Source organism: Schistocerca nitens, chromosome 6, assembly GCF_023898315.1.
Source record: "Schistocerca nitens isolate TAMUIC-IGC-003100 chromosome 6, iqSchNite1.1, whole genome shotgun sequence".
Lineage (NCBI taxonomy): Eukaryota > Metazoa > Arthropoda > Insecta > Orthoptera > Acrididae > Schistocerca > Schistocerca nitens.
Genome location: NC_064619.1, coordinates 446,951,556 through 446,967,574, shown reverse-complemented (window position 1 = coordinate 446,967,574; position 16,019 = coordinate 446,951,556). Strand labels below are relative to the sequence as shown.

At 45.7% G+C, this 16,019-nt stretch overlaps 1 protein-coding gene across 8 annotated transcripts in view; it reads right to left on the bottom strand.

Annotated features, from left to right (window-relative positions):
• LOC126262221 (uncharacterized) overlaps positions 1 to 16,019 on the bottom strand; it is a 499,774-nt gene that overhangs the window by 407,190 nt on the left and 76,565 nt on the right. For 6 of the 8 annotated variants that reach the window (XM_049958664.1, XM_049958660.1, XM_049958665.1 and 3 more), the window contains one exon: positions 511 to 578. The exons of the other annotated variants lie outside the window; for them this stretch is intronic. The gene's annotated coding sequence lies outside the window, so the exon portion shown is untranslated. The remainder of the gene's footprint in view (positions 1 to 510; positions 579 to 16,019) is intronic. 8 annotated transcript variants of the gene reach the window in all.

Sequence of the window (16,019 nt, the reverse complement as noted above, 5' to 3'; positions counted from 1 at the left end):
CTCGCTTTACAGGTTTGTCTGCGAAATTCTTCCGTTATCCGTCCTAAATTCCTTCACGATAAGACTTTTACAGTTTTAATAGGTCTCGCTAATTAAACTTTTCGATGTTTTCTGCACAAAGGAACGCGAGTTACCAATTGTGTCTACGTAGACGACTAAAAGCCTCCTGGCGGTACGGGACGAGATATGTCCGACCAATTAAGACCATTAGGTTGGGGAAAACAAATTGTTAGTGATAACACTTAGAATCTATCAGAAAGTTCTGTAATGAAAGGCATGGTTGAAACATTATGCAACAGATTCGAGGTACGAACCTAGCTGGAATAAGCATATGAAGATGAGAAACGCCAAAGAAGTGAAACGATTAAAACTGATATTTGTCCAGAAAAGCCTTACAAGATAAGACAGCAGAAACCTTGATTTATATGGAAGTACCAAGTGAAAGAAGGAAATACATTTGGTCAACAGAAGCTCTTCAACTATTTTTTCATTATTTTTCATGCCTCTTACCGTAAAGATTTAGAGGATCAGCGTAAAGCCCTCTTCACCGCATGCCGTATCTGGCGCTGCTGCGATTCCTGCAACAAAATAAGTGGTTACAAGAGACTGTTACTAAGAGAGGTCTCTAAGTCCTAATATTCTAATTTCCCACGGAATGATGGATATAATAACAAAGTGGCACGAACTGATCAGAATTGTCATTACAATTATTTTAATTCACTCAAAAATGATTTCCCACATTTTCAAGTAAGAGCTGTGGCTAAGCCACGTTCTTGCTTACCGAGTAGGTTAGTACGATTCGTATAACGAGGTTTTTAGTTATCTTCAAATAATGATAAACACCTAGAAGTAGCGCTACGTTACTGAATAGTAAGAAAGCATTGCATTTCGGATCATGAAAGTAATTTCAGAAACGGTGCCTGTATTAGATCCTGCTACGGAGTCAATACTCGAGTAAATAACCTAACAGTCGATATTCTGTGAGTTCCTGAAAAGACTAAAAACGAGTGTTTCACTGCCACTCAACTTATGAAATGTAACAAGCTAATGGAATTCTCGCTGCCTGAACAGTCAATTTTACAAAGGGCAGCGTGAAAGCAGGGATTTCTTACAGCAATATAACTCGCTGAAAATTCATTCCGTTCCAGTTACAAGTAACCAGAAAAATGACTGAAGGTCATACATGCCAGAATAGCATTAAGGAATGGCGAATAAGCGGAGGAATCATATACAACGCATGGAAGATTGTAGAAAACCGAAGCTGGCGCATGATTACCAAACTGTCACACGACAGCTGCTGAGAACACCCCCACAAAAGCTGGAATTTGTCGAATGGCCCAATTCACAATCAGGGAAAGACTCAGGTGATGCAAAAAGAAGGAAAAAGAAAAAATAGGGAAAAAAGACAAGACGGACATGAGGACGAAGAGAAAGATAAAAAGACGAACAAAAAGACGACGAATACAAAGAAACAGAAAAATCTAGATGAAAGAAGACTTATTTTATCCACGCGCTTTCTGGTAACTACTGTTTCCAACACTGTCATCTTTCTCCCTTTCTATGCTGTACTGGTAAAATACAATGCACATCGCAACAATGTTCTTTGCTGAATAATTTTAGTGCGGATTAAGATTTCTCACGTTCACACAATCAAACTGGTAAAAATTACACGGAATCTTGTCATTGTTTTACTTAACCATGTTCACACTTTACCCCTCTCCAGTCTGTTAAATTTAGCTGTATATTTTCGTCGTTTAATCTTACGATAAAACTAAAGAACTATATGATCGCCTTCCCAAAGGAAGTAGCTATATTCTATTTATATGAAAACAGCGCGTAACCTCGAATTCTTGTTTGTATATCTTTAAATTATGTTTTTATATAAAAACTGGCTGTACCACTAATCTGTGAAAGGCAGTTTGTAGTTACTTGACGATGGCCTTTAAGCCTAAAATAGATTTGGAAACAAATAGTTGCACAGCATCAAGAAACTTGTTATTGCGATAATGATAATGATCATCATCATCGGCGTCGTCGTCGTCGTCTGTTAAGCACCAACAAAAGTATGTAATGCCAGAAACTGTTACTTTCTTGGGGCTCAAAGTCGAATAAGGTCCACTCAGAATTTTTGACTCCCGAGTTAAAAATTGCTTTCCAGAAGTAAACTTACCACTATTTTACTCTTTTTTGACTAATAGTAGTGAATTTTAACTTTTTTCAAAGATCATCTATGACATTAAAACTACACAGTTACGAGAAGTAACAAATCGACAATTTTTTATGCATGGTAATATCACAGAACAGTTTAACCAAGTAGGGAAATATTGTGAGTACAACTTGCAGGCAGACGCTACTTGTCAATCTCTTAGAGAACCATACGATCGAAAAAAAATTTTTCTGTATCTTCCACTTTAAGAGTTAAACATTTGTCTGTTGCGAGTCCATGTCTCTACAGTGTAATATTCTGCACGCTCACATCTCCTAAACGGCGAAAGCGGTGTTAGTGGAAGACTTTGATTACTGCTGCAGTGACAGCCGTTGGAGGCACCAGTAACAGCAGCATCTATGGAAGAAGGCGCTGCGTCTGCAGTAGCAGATAAAGCTCTTTGCTTACCCATGCATCAGCACCAAACTATCCATGGTGACATCACACGGAGTGTAAACACGATATGGATGAAATGCGCATTTGAGGCACAGGTAACAACAGATACTGGGGACCGTGTGACACTGAGGCCATGTCTCGTGTCCCCACTAGAGCGTTCAGAAAGTGACGCTACGTCCCTTCCTTGCGAAAGAAGGTGAATCGTCACGTTTACACGTTGCATAACTTAATCCACAAAATTTCGGGAATTCAGTCGTCACCAAACTTCGCCCATCACCTAATATTTCGACTGCAAACAGTTCAGCAATTTTCGGTATGAGAGAGCCGTGCTCCCATCCATCTTATATCTAATAACAAGTAAAAGGCATATTTATTCGGATAGGTACCAGTTAGGAACAGTTTATTTTGTTACTTTCTAGGGAGTTACAGCAACCCGTTGCGAGTATAATTTTTGAAACAGAATAATTATAGAGCTACTATGCATCTGATTCACATAAACCAACTTCTGAGACACAAATTTAATTTAAATTTCTATTAATATTAATTATGGGTGGATACTTTTTTTTTCAGGGCGCAAAACTGCTATGGTCATTAGCGCCCAGTCCGTGACTTAGGAAACAGTAAAAACCGAAAATGGAAACCAGCAGAAATGAGAACGAAACTCAAAAAATTGGAGAAACTAAAAGCAGAAGGAAGGCTTAAAAATCCACTACAGAAAGGGGCTGGTTGTCCCCAAAAAAAGCTTCAAATGACTGACGTCATTTCACTGGCACTAATAAACTCAAGAACGCGATCGGTCGAGCGCGTGTCATCTGTTAAAATGGACGATGTATCAGGCGACAGCTGTAGACGGGCGCGTAACGGAGTAAAATAGAGGCACGCAATTTAAAGGTGTCTTACCGTCCACAGCTGAGAGCAGTGGGGACAGAGTGGGGGAGGATCGCCGCTTAAAAGATGGCGATGGCTAAAAAGACAGTGCCCTATCCGGAGTCTAGTTAAAATTACCTCCTCCCGACGACGCGTTCGGGAGGAAGAGGTCCAAGCACAAGGAAGAGCTTTCACGTCCCGCAATTTATTATGGGGAAGCGTCGACCAATGTGCGTGCCATAAAACAACTCGACGACATAAAACGCTCCGTAGATCGGTGAAGGGAATCGATTGAATAGCTGGCCTAAGAAGAGAGACTGCAGCCTTGGCCGCTATATCGGCCGCCTCATTTCCACAGATACCAACGTGTCCCGGGAGCCAGAGGAACGCCACCGAGACGCCCCCCAGGTGGAGCAAGCGCAGACAGTCCTGAATCCGGTGGACCAGAGGGTGCACAGGATAAAGAGCTTGGAGACTGAGGAGAGAGCTGAGAGAATCTGAGCAGATAACGTACTGTATCCGCCGATGGTGGCGGATGTAGTGGACAGCCTGGAGAACAGCATAAAGCTCCGCAGTATAAACCGAGCACTGGTCGGGAAGCCGAAATTGATTTGGGGTGTCGCCAACAATTTAGGCAATCCCTACACCTAACGATGTTTTCGAGCCATCAGTGTAAATAAATGTGGCTTCCTTCATTTGTGCACATAGAGCAGCAAATGCCCGACGATAAACAAGTGAAGGGGTACCATCCTTGGGAAATTGACAAAGGTCACGGAGCAGGCAGATCCGGGGACGGAGCCAAGGCGGTGCTGTACCCCAAGTTGTCAAGAAGGTTTTAGGAAAGCGGAAGGAAAGAGAATGGAGCAGTTGACGCAAGCGGACTCCCGGTGGTAGTAGGGAGGAGGGGCGGCCTGCATACCCTACATCAAAGGAGGCGTCGAAAAAAATGTCATGGGCTGGATTAGCAGGCATGGAAGACAGATGGCTAGCATAACGACTCAGAAGGACTGCTCACCGATTGGACGGCGGAGGTTCAGCAGTCTCAGCATAAAGGCTTTCCACAGGGCTGGTGTAAAAAGCTCCAGACACTAAACGTAATCCAAGGTGGTGGATAGAGTCGAGACGCCGAAGAATAGACGGCCGAGCAGAGGAGTAAACTATGCTTCCATAGTCCAATTTCGAGCGCACTAAGGCGCGATAGAGGCGGCGAAGGACCACTCGGTCCGCTCCCCAGGAGGTACCATTCAGGACACGGAGGGTGAAGAGGGATCGCAGACAGCGAGCCGAAAGATAGGAAACGTGGGAGGACTAGCACAGTTTTCTGTCAAACATAACATCCAAGAATTTAGCGACGTCCGAAAACGGAAGGTTGACAGGTCCTAGATGTAAGGAGGGTGGAAGAAACTCCTTACGTCGCCAAAAATTAACACAAACGGTCTTACTGGGAGAAAAACGGAAGCCGGTTTCGATGCTCCAAGAGTAGAGGCGATCGAGACATCCTTGAAGACGTCGTTCAAGAAGGCTGGTCCGTTGAGAGCTGTAGTAGATCGCAAAATCGTCCACAAAGAGGGAGCCCGAGACATCAGGAAGGAGACAATCCATAATTGGATTTATGGCAATGGCGAACAGTACAACACTCAGCACGGAGCCCTGGGGTACCCCGTTTTCTTGGGAGAAAGTAGTGTTCACTCGCACTCTAAATGTGCGCTCTGCCATAAATTCGCGAAGAAAAAGGGGCAGCCGACCTCGAAAGCCCCAAGAGAACAGTGTGCGGAGGATGCCTGTCCTCCAACAGGTATCGTATGCTCTCTCCAGATCAAAAAATATTGCTACCGTTTGGAGTTTCCGGAGAAAATTGTTCATGATATAAGTGGAGAGGGCAACAACATGGTCAACTTCAGAACGATGCTTTCGGAAACCGCATTGGGCAGGTGTTAAAAGACTGCGGGACTCCAGCCACCAAGCTAAACGGTAATTCACCATACGCTCCAAAACCTTACATACACTACTCGTGAGAGAAATGGGGCGATAGCTAGAGGGGAGATGTTTGTCCTTTCCAGGTTTCGGAACAGGAACGACGATAGCTTCCCGCCATCGTCTGGGAAAATTACTGTCGGTCCAAATTCGATTATAAATGCGAAGGAGGTAACGCAGACTATGGGTTGATAAATGCAGCAACATTTGGATGTGGATACCATCCGGTCCTGGGGCGGAGCAGCGAGAAGAATAGAGTGCATGTTGGAGTTCCCGCATGGAGAAAACAGTATTATAGCTTTCGCGATTTTGAGAGAAGAAAGCAAGAGGTTGCACTTCCGCTGCACGTTTCTTCGGGAGAAAAGCTGGCGGGTAATTTGAAGAGCTCGAAATTTCAGCAAAGTGTTGACCCAATGAGTTAGAAATTGCGACGGGGTCCACTAACATATCACGCGCAACAGTGAGCCCGGAGACGGGGGAGAAACTAGGCGCGCCAGATAACCGTCGAATTCGACTCCAAACTTCCGAGGAGGGAGTGAAATTGTTAAATGAGCTAGTAAAGAATTTCCAGCTTGCCTTCTTGCTATCGCGCACGGAACTGCTTATAGCGGATACAGTTGGCCAAAGTAGGATGGTGGCGGAAAACGCGAAGAGCACGTCGCCACTCACGTATTGCGTCACGGCACGCCTCGTTCCACCAAGGAACTGGGGGGTGCCGGGGCAATTCGGAGGTGCGTGGTATTGAGCGTTCCGCAGCTGTAAGAATAACGTCGGTAAGATGTGTGACCTCATCGTCGACGCTAGGAAAGTGACGGTCATCGAATGTCGCTAGAGACGAAAAAAGTGTCCAATCGGCTTGGGCAAACTTCCAGCGTCGCGGGCGCATATATGGAAGTTGAGGCTGCAGTCTAAGGACACATGGAAAGTGGTCACTCTAGTGTGTATCATCAAGGGCGCAACATTCGAAGCGTCGATTTAGCGGAACAGTACCGTCCGAAAGGTCCAAATGAGAGAAATTTGTCGTGGAGGCAGACAAAAATGTAGGGACCCCAGTGTTGAGGCAAACTAGATCCACTTGGAGGAAGACGTCTAGCAATAGTGAGCCACGTGGACAAGGATGTGGAGATCCCCAAAGTGGGTGATGGGCATTGAAGTACGCAACCAGCAAATAGCGGGGGGGGGGGGGGGGGGGGGGGGTGGAAGCTGACCAAGAAGATGAAGGATATCAGCTCGTGCCATTGGTGTGGACGATGGAATGTATACAGTACAAAGAAAAGATATATCCAGAAAGGGAAAGACGGACAGTGACAGCTTGGAAGGAAGTATTTAAGAGGATTGGGTGATAATTGAGAGTATCATGGAGAAGAATCTTGAGTCCTCCATGGGCTGGAGTGCCTTCAACAGAGGGGAGATCAAATCGGACGGACTGAAAGTGGGGGAGAACAAAGTGGTCATGGAGACGCAGCTTTGTTTCCTGAAGACAGAAGATGACCGGCGAGTAGGATCGTAAGAGGATCGACAATTCATCCAGATTGGCTCGAAGGCCGCGGATATTCCAGTGGATAATGGACATAGGGTGAACAGAAAATGGAGGATTGTGACCAAGGTTGCCGTCAACTCAACGACTGCTCAGAGCTTGCTACCGACAGCATGGAATGGCATTCAGCCGAAGGCAGAAGATCCTGATCCATAGGTTGTTCAGGAGCAGCTCCTGCCACCAGCGATCGGCCGGTTGATCGGCCGCCAGCAGTGCGCCTCGGCGACACAGAAGTCAGCCGAGGGCGATTTCCGCCAGGTGGAGCTGTAGATGGGACACGCCTTGGCGGAGAAGGAGATGAACTGGGTTTCTTTGTAGCCTTTTTGGAAATATGATTTTTAGATGAAGGAGGAACCGACGGTTGTGAAGTTGGGGTACGTAAAAAATCTTCGCGAGTATGCTCTTTTTCGAAGTCGTGGTGTCTGACTTTTGGGTTCGAGATTTAGCAGAACCCGATGAAGGGTGAGCCATAGAGTGGGCAGGCGAAAGTGGTGAGGTTGAACGGGCGATCTTTGCGCTGGCCGATCTAACGACCGTGGTACTAAAGGTGAGGGCGCAAGTCTGTGTGGCCGCCTCCTTTGTTGGCCGAGGAGAAGCAAGGACAGTGCTGTATTTTCCTGTCTGAGGCACGGTGGGCTGTCGACTGGCGAATAATTTTCGAGCAGCAAAGGTCGACACCTTTTCCTTCACTCTAATTTCATGGATGAGCTTTTCGTCCTTAAAAACGGGGCAATCTCGAGAGGAAGCAGCGTGGTCACCCATACAGTTGACGCAGTGAGGGGGATGGAGGTGGACAAGCACCCTCATGGGCATCCTTGCCACACGTAACACATTTGGCCGGATTGGAACAGGACTGGCTGGTGTAATTGAACCACTGACACTGATAGCAACGCGTAGGGTTTGGGACATAAGGGCGAACGGAAATTATCTCATAGCCTGCTTTGATTTTCGATGGGAGTTGAACTCTGTCAAATGTCAAGAAGACAGTGCGGGTTGGAATGATGTTCGTGTCAACCCTTTTCATAACTCTATGAACAGCTGTTACGCCCTGGTCAGACAGGTAGTGCTGAATTTCTTCGTCAGACAATCCATCGAGGGAGCGTGTATAAACGACTCCACACGAGGAATTTGAAGTGCGGTGCGCTTCAACCCGGACAGGGAAGGTGTAGAGCAGTGAAGTACGCAGCAATTTTTGTGCTTGGAGGGCACTGACTGTTTCTAACAACAAGGTGCCATTCCGTAATCTGGAACAAGACTTTACAGGACCTGCAATTGCGTCGACACCTTTCTGAATAATGAAAGGGTTGACCGTGGAGAAGTCGTGACCTTCGTCGGACCGAGAAACAATAAGGAACTGTGGCAACGATGGAAGAACTGTCTGTGGCTGAGACTCGGTGAAGTTACACTTGTGAGCAGACATAGTGGAAGATGAGGAAACCATTGCAGAAGAATCCCCCGTGATTACCGGCGTCTCCGATGGCGCACTCCTCCCTTGTGGGGGCCCTCTCTGAGGGCACTCCCACCTTAGGTGATTGTTCACACCTCAGGTCACACCTCCCGAGAAACGGACGGAGGGACCAATCGGCACTTTCGGAAGGTATCAGCTCGGGTAATCACCCCTCCCTGGGCCTGGCCGTTACCAGGGGGTACGTACGTGTCCTACCTGTCTCCCCGGGCCGGAGAATTACGCGTTACCCCGTCACCGGCTACGCATGGAAATGCGTGGGTCGGCCTTCAGACACGCACAGGGAGGAAAAAAGAGAAAGGGAAAGGAAAGAAGAGGGGACTCAAACGCCGCAGCGGAAAAAAGGGCAAAGAGAAGAGGTAAGGAAAAGAGAAGGACAGAGGATGGACTAAGACTTGCAAGCGGAGAAAGCAAAGAATTTGTTACAGTTTCGAGCGTCCGTCTCCGGACGTAGGCACAAACCATATTCCCAGAGGGGGAGAAAGGGTAGGGAAGGAAAGAGGCAGAGGTGAGGGGGGGGGGGCGAAGATGGGGGATGGGGAAGGATGCGGTAAGGGAAGGTATGCAGCCCGGAAAGGAAGGAAGGCCACATTAGCTCGGGGTCCCGTGCTAGCTACGCACGTATCCACAAAAGAGTTGTGGACCCCCTGAGGGGTGGATACACATTGTGGACCGATGCGCTGTATGAAGTCATGTTCTGTTCAGTTGGATTGTATACTGTATCCTTACACTTCTGTATAAAAGGCGTATCAGAACGCACAAATAAAGGACGTTGTCTCAAATTATAGTCAACAGGGAAACAGCACCGATGTCTCTGAGAGCTAACTATTACCAGCGCCGGATTGCACATTTCGACACGTCTGAAACCATAATCATGATTTAATTAATCACTAGTTAAACGCATTTCAGTGGCTTCCCAGAAAAAAACTGAATTTCCCATTGTCCGTAATGTGGCCTGACTGAATACAGAGTCAGCCAAGGCGAGATGTATCAGGTTGTAGCAGGCGGGTACGGCATTGATGTTTCACTGGAAGTTCTTTAACTGCAGGTAAATTACGTCCGAAATATGACAGTCGACATTGACAGGAACTGCCTTTCATATAATCACGTCATTCTTCATGGAGCCGACGAACATGGCTATCTACGGCGTTGGCAGAAAAATAACCCGGACTTCATGTGTAGAGAGGATACGAGAAAGATTCCCTACGAACGATAGGAATGCCATTAACTTGAACCTCTCGTCTACAGCTTCTTGAGGTGGGACACTCTCCTTCCCTTTGAATGAACTGCAAAAACTTTCGGATCTTCCATGGTCGATAGCCATTACCTTTAAATACTTTAAGTATTTAGTACTATCTGTAGAGTGTCCTTATCAGCATTCGTACGTGCACTGTATGGAAGTGTACAGAGGACACCACTGGTCTGCTCAATATGATGGTCGATGTCCGCTCCCACCGAAAGACACTGCATCACTGAATGCCTCCGTTTTTGTAGTGAACCAAGACATCCATGGAAGGGAGACACTTTTTTCAGCTCTATGGAAAACTGGATGCTGTTATGAATGGAGGTCTGATGGTCCAAGCATTGCTGAAGTTTCTCCTCGTCATGAGGTCACACTACAAGAAGTGTTATCCAGATACCCCCAAGAGATGACTGGCTTCAAAATTAGATGGCCCAATGTCTCCTCCTCCGAATCTTCCATTAAAAAACACTGCTGGGTAATTCCCAAGGCAACCATGCCCATTTGCTCATAAAAGTCCTTATTAAATAAAAAATAAGTTGGAGACTACATTCTGAATGAAGGTTACAATCGGTCAGTCGAATGGATCGCAATTAAGAATAAGGACTCTGCGGATAGAACTTTGCTGAATAAAGTGAACGATACAAGCATCTAGCAAAACCGAGCAGCTAAGCATCGGCCTTAAGCCTGCTGATAAATCTGCGTATTCGGGATGTGTTGAGAACACTTTCTACCAACAAACCTCATGAGCAATGGATGGATGGATGGATGGATGGATGGATGGATGGATGGATGGATATGGTGTTATGGGCGCTCAACAGTGTAGTCTGTAGCGCCCGAACGGAAACAACAACGGACGAGTGTCACTAAAATGCAGCAAGTGCAAAAATAGGATTAAAATTATAGGTGAAAGTCTACAGAGGCAGTTTGCACGTCAACAGTAGCAAAGAGGAAAGCAGCACATAATGAGGAGAACTGCAAGAGAACGGAGGGGAAGGGGTTAAAATGAAACACATAGCACATGTTTGGAACTGGCCTATTACAAGAATAAAAAGGAGTGGTAAGCCACTCGGCAACCCACTAAAAATTCCAACCTAAAATTTTTGGCTGAAGCCCAGAAACATCACAGTACCTTAAAACTTTCTTGACACTCGCCTCGTCATCGGCTAAAATCGAGGGCAGATCCCCACTAATATTAACTTCCGCCCTGACAAAACGATATAAATCACCCTCAACTAAAATGTGGCGTACAGTGATTAGTACACCACAGGCATCACACAGAGGGGGTTCCTCTCGCCGTAGTAAGAAGGCATGCGTAAGAGGACAGTGCCCTATGCGAAGACTTCGTCACGCCTAGGTGACCGGCAGGAGGAACACTACGGCTGGATGGTGGGTTTCACCAACCGCAGCTTATTTTCCCTCACCGCCAGCCATTCCTCCTCCCACAATTGCATATACTTCCGCCACAGCACAGAAACGACCCCTTGCAAAGGAATAGAACACTATGTCACCTCCGGTAACCTGCAGGCGTCCTTGGCAGCTCTGTCAGCTTGTTCATTTCCCCGTATGCCCACATGCCCTGGCACCCAGCAAAAGGACACTTGCTTGCCCTGTCGTTGGAGGATGTACAGTTGGTCGTAAATCAGCTGTTCCAACTTCTCCGCTGGGTACAGGTTCTGCAGTGACTGTAATGCGCTCAGTGAGTCATAGCAAATTAGGAAGTGTTGGCCCCGAGTAAACCGTATCTGCTCCAATGCCTTCAGGATCGCGTGAAGTTCTGCGGAAAAAAACAGTGTATTCCTGGGGAAGGCGAATCCTGATGACACGGTCGGGGAACACGACTGAGCAGCCAAGAAAATCCCCCTGTTGGGATCCATCAGTGTAGACTACTGTAAAATCATGATGCCTGTCTAATATGTTAAAAAACAAAGATTTGAAAGTAAAATCTGATGTACTGTCTTTCTTAAAATTTGCCAAATCTAAAATCAGTGTGGGTCTCTGGAGGAGCCAAGGTGGATATCTGCTCCAACCTCGACGTGAAACATTAAAACCGGCCACACCCATCTCTAAAATGCAATCCTTTGCACGAATCCCATAGGGCTTTGTTGCTCGTTGCCGGTTGCGAAAAAGCCTTTCCAGTGGAGGCCGAGCAACAGTGTGGTATGCAGGTGTGTATGGTGTGGATAATGTTTGATAGGCCTGGTGCACCATTAGTAGACGCCGCCGGAGGTGAAGTGGCGGTTCACCTGCCTCTGCACAGAGGCTCGGTATGGGGCTGGTTCTGAACGCCCCAGTGGCCAACCGAATCCCCTCATGGTGCACCACATCCAACAGCTTCAAATAAGTGGGTCTTGCAGACCCATACACCGTGCATCCATAATCAAGTCGGGGCCGCACGAAGGCTCAGTAAAACCGGAGCAGACAAGTCCTGTCTGCTCCCCATGTGTGGTGACTAAGACATTTTAAAATAGACAGCGCCTTAAGAGACCGTTTTTTTTTTTTTCAGTTCCTTAATGTGTGGCAGCCACGTAAGCTTAGAATCAAAAGTGAGGCCCAGAAACTTCACCGTGTCTTGAAAATTCAGAACGATGTCCCTCATCCTCAACTCAGGCAAGTCAAAAATGGAACGAGAACGGTTAAAAAGAACACACACCGACTTATCAGTTGAAAACTTAAAACCACTCTTCTGTGCCCATTCATCCAAACGCCGCAGAGTGAGTTGCAACTGACGAGTCGTCGTTGCAAGGCTTTAAGAGCAAAATGCAGAGAAATTGTCCACAAACAACGAACACTGCACAGGACTTTTCATAACAGACGTAATACTGTTAATAGCAATAGCAAAGACCGTCACACTTAAAACACTACCTTGAGGGACACCGCTCATGAGAGAGGCTAAATTCTTAGTCAAATAATATTCAGCAAACTCAATATCACTTATAGATAGCAGAGGTACGTCCTTCTTGTGGACCTTAGGAAGCCCATGTAATCTCGGCAGATCTGCGCCTTGGGCTTTTAGTTTGCTCGCAGCTGCTTTAGGCAAGGACACATTCAAGGGATTTACCCTTTTTCGAACCACTAAGTTTCTTAAGATTCTTATTGACTCTTAGTCTGTGGAAAGGTCTAAAATGTGCTACATCTTAGAATTTTACCGCTAACTTAATCTTAACACAGCAGCATTACTTTTATCGGCAGGAGGAAGAACCGATTCAACATCCGCGGGCAATTTTCAAAGTGCTGTCCTCTCTGCATCGTTAGTATTACTTCATTATGATTGACACTTTACAATTACTCAACAAGTTTCGTAACTTATTTTGTCAACTGAAACAATGAAAAAGCACTGCATAACTTGTCCCACTGATGACAGTTGGTATCGGCACAGTTTTTGGAGTGGGCGCTAAGTTTACTCCAACAGACCACATATCATCGCCGAACTATTTACCCATAAAATTAGAAACAAAATGTCGGGTAACTATTCGTTGTTGAGAGGAAGTCACAATACGGTCAAACACTCCAATCTGTAGAGTTGTGGATCTCCCATTCACCCGAAAGGATGGGAGGGAACAAAAAGGAAGATCTGGGGTGGCGGGTGGGTGGGAGGAAGAGGAAAAACAAAATGGGTGGGCCAAAAAGGATGAGCGGGTGGGGAAAGAGATGCCGCCTACCATGATGGTAGGCGGTGGCGGTGAATGCAGCGGGTGTTTTAACTCTACGAACGTCAACTTTGAGCAACTGACGTGCGTGAAATTACAATACCGGCTCCATTCACCGCTACCGCCAACCTTTGTGGTATGAGGATCTGATGATGGTCAAAAACTTACAGAAACTGGTTATCACAAAATAAATGTTTTTGCAGTCGAGACTATTTTCGTCAATTTTTTAAGTACAAAAAGTACGTTTGGCTGTGCATTGTCACATACGTCAATCTTCATCGCATTCTTGGAAGGCACAATGAACAGTGAACGTTCAGTCCGGAACCGCGCGACTGCTACAGTCGCAGGTTCGAATCCTGCCTCGGGCATGAATGTGTGTAATGTCCTTAGGTTAGTTAGGTTTAACTAGTTCTAAGTTCTAGGGGACTGATGACCTCAGATGTTAAGTCCCATAGTGCTCAGAGCCATTTGAACCATTTGAACAGTGAACGCTACATTCAGTGAAACAATTTTGTACATAAATCATAAACCCAGAATATTATCTCATGTGACACATAGTTACCGTTCGCTGCAGCAGTCTGCAAATATTGCAACTAAAGACCAGCTATTGCAGATGCCTACGAGGTCGGATGGTCTTCCTTGTATCAGCGCTTCCATGAACAAGTGTTTTGGAAGGGTTGTGGGTTGTGCCCCCACCCGTCTCTCAATAGATGCCCGCTTGCAATTTTCGTTGTGATAATATCTTAAAATTGCTGTTTAAGAAACTCACACTCTCATACAATGGCACCGAATTGTGTGTTGCTGCAATAGCTAAACGGACGTTAAACATGAGACTCCTTTAATGGAGGCCATTTTATTTCTGCAATTTACTAGCTGCGTCCATATCTCACGAACCCCTGATTTCGAAGAGCTACAGCATACTACTTGGCGTCTACTCTAAAAAGTCAGTCCTGTGGAAGTGTTTCTCTCTACGTTTCCGTTTTCGAAATAAAATCTAGGTCCAGGTCATTGAATCGTTAGAACACTTGAAAATAAGGAAATTTTATTTGTACGCACTAGGCCCGCCATCTTTTTTTTAGTGATCTACGAGAGAATGAATGCAATCATTTATCAAATAAATTTTTTTGCGAGAAAGGAAGAAAGTGATCAGTTTACGTGCCTACGATGTCTGACGACACGCGCGTGCGCGTGTGTGTGTGTGTGGGGGGGGGGGGGGAGGCGACTTTTCTCCACTTTTTAACGCACGATATTAATCTTCTCTCGAGAATGTGACGATAAACTAAAAACAAGTTTTACAATGTAACATTTGCAAAATCTCTCTCATAATAAAATGTTTTTGCAAATTTGCGAGACTTGTCAAGTTGATTAATCGGATTTCTGCCGGTTATTCGTGTCTTTTCTGCACGATATTTCGATATACTGGCAGAAACTCGATTAATCAACATGACAACGCCTCGCCGGGTAAGCTTGAAGAATTACATATGCGGGACTAGATCGAAAAATTCATGTTTTGAGACTACTTTTTGGACAAAAGTGGCGAAACTATGTACCACTGCAAGTTTCCGAACGGACAAGGCCAGCTGACATTGTCGGTGAAAACTGTTATGCCGTATGAAATGGCACACTCTTCTTTCATCAAGTTGTATAACTGTCACATCTCGAAACATCGAGAACCCTGTATCAACGAAGTGGTGCCACGAAGATCCACGGTCTTGTACATAATCATCCCTCAGCCCAGTAATTCACAAAATGTTGTCATACGCGTCGAATTTAGCCGCGAAGAGCAGTGTTTTTATGAACGTCAATCGAGTTTATTTGCAATCGCACAATGGGCAGGAAACATATGCGTGCAGGAAAAGGGCTTTAATCCAGTCTACTTTGAGTAGAAGACTTCTCGAATTTCATTGTTCGTATTATGAATACTACCAGAGACACTGAAGGCTTACAACAGGAAGAAATACGAATGTCTTTGGGGAGGATAAAACACACTGGCGCAAGCGAGAGAGACAGAGAGAGAGCGAGAATGTGGTAGCTTTTCTACGTTGGTTAGAGGAAGATAATGTGTTCTCTGATAAGGAGATAGAGGAAACTAAACATACATCCTGCATCTACGAACACACACGTATCGTCGATACTTGTAGACAAGTTTGCGATAGCATTATTCTCCTTGTGCGCAACAGTATTTATGTTTACTAACATAAGATAGACTGTTCGCTACAGTTTTCATTCTCTTGCCGAAGACTGAAAAATTATGCATGAAGTGTAACATCCTCGATCATAGAATCTGATTGTGGCCTGAAGGCATGCTCTTGTGCCTCTTGCCTAATACCTAGTCATAACGGCTTTTCTTCTCAAGTACACTGCTTGGCAAAAGAAGTGAGGTACTCAGCAGGAGGGGAGGAAAGGAAACTTCATGGGCTGAGAGGGTATTTTATGTTACTTCAGTGACCCAGGAACAGAGTGATATTTTACAAAGAACTTGGCAGTGTGAGCTTACTTGTCAATATGACGTTACACCCCCCCTCTGGCCTGTAAGCGTGCACCGATTGTTGGGAAGAGTGTTATAAATCAGTCGTATCCTGTGCTAAGGCAAGCTGGCCACAAATGTTATAACTAGTCCTTGATAACCTGGATACTAACAATGGGACATAGTTTACGTCTGAGTTGGTACCACCCATGTTCTA